This window comes from Spodoptera frugiperda, chromosome 20 (genome assembly GCF_023101765.2).
Source record: "Spodoptera frugiperda isolate SF20-4 chromosome 20, AGI-APGP_CSIRO_Sfru_2.0, whole genome shotgun sequence".
Classification (NCBI taxonomy): Eukaryota; Metazoa; Arthropoda; class Insecta; order Lepidoptera; family Noctuidae; genus Spodoptera; species Spodoptera frugiperda.
In genome coordinates, this window is record NC_064231.1 from 4939132 (window position 1) to 4945131 (window position 6000).

The following is a 6000-nucleotide window of genomic DNA, read 5'->3' on the forward strand; positions in this document are numbered from 1 at the left end:
AAATCGAAGTCACTTTATTTTAATTATTAACAAAATAGATTGCATGTACCTCTTATGTGTAATATCAGTCATGTTAATGCAAATAAAAATATCTTTATCTTTAGATTTGTCAGCGAGTCAGTACCTACATCTGTAAAGACTGAGCAGTGAGAGGAGAGCGAGAAGAAGTATCAGACTCTTAATGACTAAAACCACCCCGTTGCTACTCCTGCTTTTTGAGCCGGAGCAAAGACTACACTGGGTACTCGTTCCGAGGCTAAAACATACATTTTGCACAACCAAGATCTTTCAAACTTCTTAACTTCAATTTTTATACTAAGCACGAGAATCGCTTAGCCACTTTCATATACCACTTTTACTTTGATATTGGGAAGTTGTTCAAGTGGAGGTTCCACTCCATATTTCTTTCACACAATCCTACGGATAGAAAGCAAATATTCCGCATTGTATGTTTATTCGAGGCATGAAAACATACATTGTGTGGAATGAGGTCGCTCAGTTCAGTTTACAGTTTGGCCTAGCTGTAATGAGCGGCTGCTTAGTTGAGGAAATTGTGGCTGATTCATAGTCGTGTCTCGTATGAAGAATTTATTGAATAGTTTTAAATGGGACGTTGGTATTATTAGTTAACCAGGCAATAGGCAGTCGATTGACTTTTTTGATAAAGGAATTACAGGTATCTAACACAACCAAAGATTTTTTTTTTTTATGGAATAGGGCGTAAACGAGCAAGCGAGTCTCCTGATGGTAAGCGATCAGCGCAGCTTATGGACACCCGCATCTCCAAAGGAGTCACAAATGCGTTGCTGGCCTTTGAAAAAGAAGTAGATAATTGTGTTGTTGTACTTATTTTAAGGTCCTCATCGGGGTTATTTTTTAAACTTTAAGGTATAATTAATAGTATCCTCGATCGACGTCACTTTCATTGATACAATCGACTTTAAATTCTCATATCGACGGCTATAAGGTAGTACAGGGACAGCTGTAAAATAAAGACGTCGATATGTGAGAATTCAGCGTATGATAACACGTGCAAAAACTATACCAAGTAAGTGACACTAGTAAAGACTCTAAATCAATTTTATATAGTACTTAAATCTTCCTGTAAAAAACATCTGACTTGTGACAAATTCTAAAGAAAGCTTCTCTCTTTCATTTATCGTATGCAGAAAATTCTTCAAGCAGAAAGACTATGCATACAACGAAATGCATGGCGAGTTCACATTCCACATTGTGCAGATACAGAAATGCGAAGATTTGCCTCGAATGTTTATTTTGAAAGTTCGCCGTTTCAGTAACAGTTGCTAGTTTTAGTTTTAAAACAATACAACGATGTTGCAGTGCGCTGCAGTTTTATTACTATTCAGGTAGAATTTTCGTGAGTTTTATGCATGTGAGAAATATGTATAATACGTTGTTAAAATAGTTACGTTAGTCAGCATCATTTGTAATTCAATGTATATTTTATAAAAGAGACAGGTAAAATGAAACGTAGACATGTACAATGGTCCATAAATATATCTTTTCTTTGTATGTGTGAAAGAGGCCAAGCTTTAGCTGATCTGAGAACTCAAACGATCTTACGTTTGTACTCTATACGCACACACCCTGGAAGGTAATAATATAAATATGTCGGAGATAGGAGATCTCTCACTTTCGATATGTCGGTGAAAGGAGAATCTCACTACTCATGTCAGGAATACTTGTGGGCGTTATGACGAAGGTAGCAGTAAAATAATAAAGTCTTCGATATGGAACTATTGTTTAATTCTGTACATTGCACTGTTACTTTACTTAAGCTACTGATGGGGCCGGCATTTCCTACCGACTACTCTGAGAAGAAATGCCGAAACAAACTCAGAGGTCTCAGTCACTCTCAAAGTGCAAACATGGTTACAAAGTACATGAAAGATAATTAACTGTTACAATATCAAACTAACAGGTTACAGACTAGGTATACAGTTGAAACACACGACGGTTCAATATTCGACCGCACTGGTCGGCTGCTGCACGAGAAGTGATCAACACGCCGCTCAGCCGATGAATCCTTGACTCCGTCGAGCGCCGAGGGTGGACGCCTGTGTTTCAATTCTACCCTCGATCCCGACACGGCCATCCTGCTTGCACACGTCCTCGTGTGACAGCTCATCTGTGACAGAAAATTACACGCAAAGTATCATATAGCTCGGTCATTCCTGACCACATTCCACACACAATTACAAAAACATCAAACTGTTAGGTTCACGCATCACAGCCGTTCTTATCAACAAAAATTACAAACTACTCAGTACAACTCTAGAAACTCCCGAGTAAGACATCTAGTGCGCCCCGGCTCTCTAGCCGACCAGCAATCACATTGCTGACTTCCATCACATGGCCCCTAGCATGCCCTTACTCGAGTCCACGAGCAAGTCACCTAGTGCCCCGGCTCTCAAGCCGACCAGCAATCACATTGCTGACATCCATCACATGGATCAGATCCCTCGGATCTCCCGTGTGTCACCCTCCGGCAACCACACGTATGGCCTCTACAGACCCCGACCTCCGTCAGAGCCAAACGCGTATCGCGCACCGACGGACTCTCGAGGCGACACTCGGAGATTCCGTTTATGACCGGGTTGCGAGTACGTGACCGCTACTGAGGTGATCGAACACAAAACGAACACATACAACCGCCGACCCCCGTCAGAGCCAAACTCGCATCGCGCACCGAACGGACTCTCGAGGCGACACTCGGAGATTCCGTTTGCGACCGGGTTGCGAATACGTGACCGCTACTGAGGTGATCGAACACAAACATACCGAACACAGACAACCGCCGACCCCCGTCAGAGCCAAACTCGTACCGCGCACCGAACGGACTCTCGAGGCGACACTCGGAGATTCCGTTTGCGACCGGGTTGCGAATACGTGACCGCTACTGAGGTGATCGAACACAAACATACCGAACATAGACAGCACAAACACATAATGGCTTCTAGAGTCCCCTTACCCGAGTTTCTACCGAACTTCATTAACTTCATCAAAACCAATCTCGGCTGATGCGTGACCTTCTAAAACTTCTTCATAAAAATGTGACTTAACTCGTTACTATGAATCGAAACAAACCAATAATATCAAAATTATTGTTTAACTACAACGTTCCAGTATCAAAACCAGTAAAACTGACATTTCACAAACATAGTTACTCACAAAATAATTATTCTAACAAGAAACTTAATGCATTCAAGCTTTACAAGTGATCACGGCTACGCACAGTTCAGTACCACACAGTTATTCTGTCTCACGTGAACCCCACATGGGAACACCGAGTCTCTGCTAGACTCCATGGTTTGCACTGAAACCCTCATTAACAAACATCTTTTAAACTACGATCACCTTGCAAACTCAAACACAGGTTCTACTACCTTCAACTACTCTAATAATCTACCCTCTAAGGTATCTGCTATTTGAACTACTTTATCTGAATTATGTCAGTTTAACTTTAATTCGTCGGCATATTTTTCTAAGTACCTACGTGTATGTGAGTGTGTGTACATGATGTAAGTGTGAGTATGTGCTTGTGAGTAAAGACCCAACAGCCATGTTCTTCACGGGTGCGGTCTCAATGCGAGTTTGTGCAGACCCATCGCCACATGGTCCTCATGCGTGCGGTCCGAGTGTGAGTGTGTGCATAAACCCATCGCCTCATGTTCCTCATGAGTGCCGTCTGGTGTGTACACTGACCATCGCCTCATCCTCCTCATGAGCGCGGTCCATTGTGCCAGACCCATTGCCACATGTTACTCATGGGGTGCCGTCCACAATGTCGAGTGTTTAGGGCATGAGTGTGAATGATGAGTGTTGAGTACAAGTAGTAACGATGTGTATAGGAAATTCTACCATTTACATTTCACAAAATTCTCGAGGAACCTGGTGATCAGATATCCTCCTCGTCCTTATTCGTCAGAACTGTACTGTAACTATTCAAAACTATTCAATTTAGATGCACAATCAAAATAAAATGCCGAACCACCGCTTAAACAACCAGTTACCCACAGCTACAACTACAATACTCATAATGGTAAAAAGGTAACAAATGTCGGTAACACCTTTTAAAATAATTTTCAATGTACCTACTATCTTACATACAAAATTAAAGTAATCATGCTCTTACTATGAAATCAATTCTCAAAACATGAAATGTCTAATATCTTTGTACCGTCACTATAAAATATAGACGCACTATGAAATTGAAATAGTGAGCCGTCTCATAACTCCGCGGTTTTCTTTACTACGCAAAACTCGACTTGATCGATTACATCTGGACTAGCCGTCTAACATTATCTACGTACTAAAATCTACTTAACGGAAACGTATCTTATGTCTGGGTACCCTCAATCAAAATCAAATTAAATGATTAGTAACCAACATCGATCGCTTCAAGGTTACCACATGATAGTCACTCGCAAGGACTCCCAAGCCACTACAAGTCAGCTACGACTTGTGTTATGGACTCGAGCCCCTGCCGCAGCAACGATAAGCATTCACGGTGCAGTAAACTAAATCAGAATGTTTGTTCCCTAGACTTACTACCTATAATAATAATTAAGGCTCTAAATATAACACACCAATCCCAAAAATTAGATCACGGTAAACCGATCATGAGTTTGCTCAGGACTTCAGAAGACGTTTCGCATCTAACTTCAATCACGAATCGCTAAGTGAGCAGCTTTTAACCCTGCTTTGTTAAGAACTAACCTTCTCAATGTTCTGTACCACGCTACACCGCAAGCGCATATTTAAATCTACCTCACGTCGCGGAAATCAAATTTCCAACTAAACAAAATCAAAGATTATTTAATTTTGAGATATCACGTATCCTAACAATACACAACACAGAATAACATTACCCAAAAGACGCCATTCTAATGACTCTTCAACTGATCTCGGTTCTCAAACATCACGACTAAGTTTTTATTATGACTACCCGACAAAAGTAAAATAATACTTCTGATCGCAAAATCAACAATTGTAAACTGGAAACGCTGACTCGTTTTCATCCTACAAAGCATTTGGTATCAGAATCATAATAAAAGGAACAAAGTCACCTGAATATTCCCGATGATGGCAGTGTCCAACTGCAGACATCAATACGCTTCTCACCATACGCCGCGCTTACGCTGCGTCACCTGGCCCGCTGTCGCTGCCGCCGCGTTCCCTGGCCCGCTGCCGTCGCTCGTGTACCGGATGACGATGTACTGCGCTTGCCTTGCATCGCAGTTTTTTTTGTTGGGGTCGAATGTAAGTAGTTCTCGATGAATCAGCTCCGATGATTTCAACATCTTCAATCGTCCGGGTCCATCTCACTTCTGATGTCGGAGATAGGAGATCTCTCACTTTCGATATGTCGGTGAAAGGAGAATCTCACTACTCATGTCAGGAATACTTGTGGGCGTTATGACGAAGGTAGCAGTAAAATAATAAAGTCTTCGATATGGAACTATTGTTTAATTCTGTACATTGCACTGTTACTTTACTTAAGCTACTGATGGGGCCGGCATTTCCTACCGACTACTCTGAGAAGAAATGCCGAAACAAACTCAGAGGTCTCAGTCACTCTCAAAGTGCAAACATGGTTACAAAGTACATGAAAGATAATTAACTGTTACAATATCAAACTAACAGGTTACAGACTAGGTATACAGTTGAAACACACGACGGTTCAATATTCGACCGCACTGGTCGGCTGCTGCACGAGAAGTGATCAACACGCCGCTCAGCCGATGAATCCTTGACTCCGTCGAGCGCCGAGGGTGGACGCCTGTGTTTCAATTCTACCCTCGATCCCGACAAATACATGAATCATGGCAATAGGCTCACCCCCTATTACATAGGACTTATAATACAAGTGGGGAAAAGTGGGTGTACATTGTATGTGCCATAATGTGCATCTCTGCCTCTGACGATACGAGAAGAATGATTAAGAAATACTAAATATTAAAACGCAAATCAACTCTA

The 6000-nt window shown here is 41.8% G+C and overlaps 2 long non-coding RNA genes across 2 annotated transcripts; one reads left to right on the forward strand and one right to left on the reverse strand.

Annotated features, from left to right (window-relative positions):
- Positions 1-1750: 1750 nt before the first annotated feature.
- On the reverse strand, positions 1751-2802 carry LOC126911981 (uncharacterized). Its single transcript, XR_007706554.1, has 2 exons — positions 2654-2802; positions 1751-2542 (listed from the first exon to the last, which is right to left on the reverse strand). It is a non-coding gene; the product is annotated as an uncharacterized LOC126911981 (long non-coding RNA).
- On the forward strand, positions 2522-5482 carry LOC126911982 (uncharacterized). Its single transcript, XR_007706555.1, has 2 exons — positions 2522-2643; positions 2783-5482. It is a non-coding gene; the product is annotated as an uncharacterized LOC126911982 (long non-coding RNA).
- Positions 5483-6000: the final 518 nt, after the last annotated feature.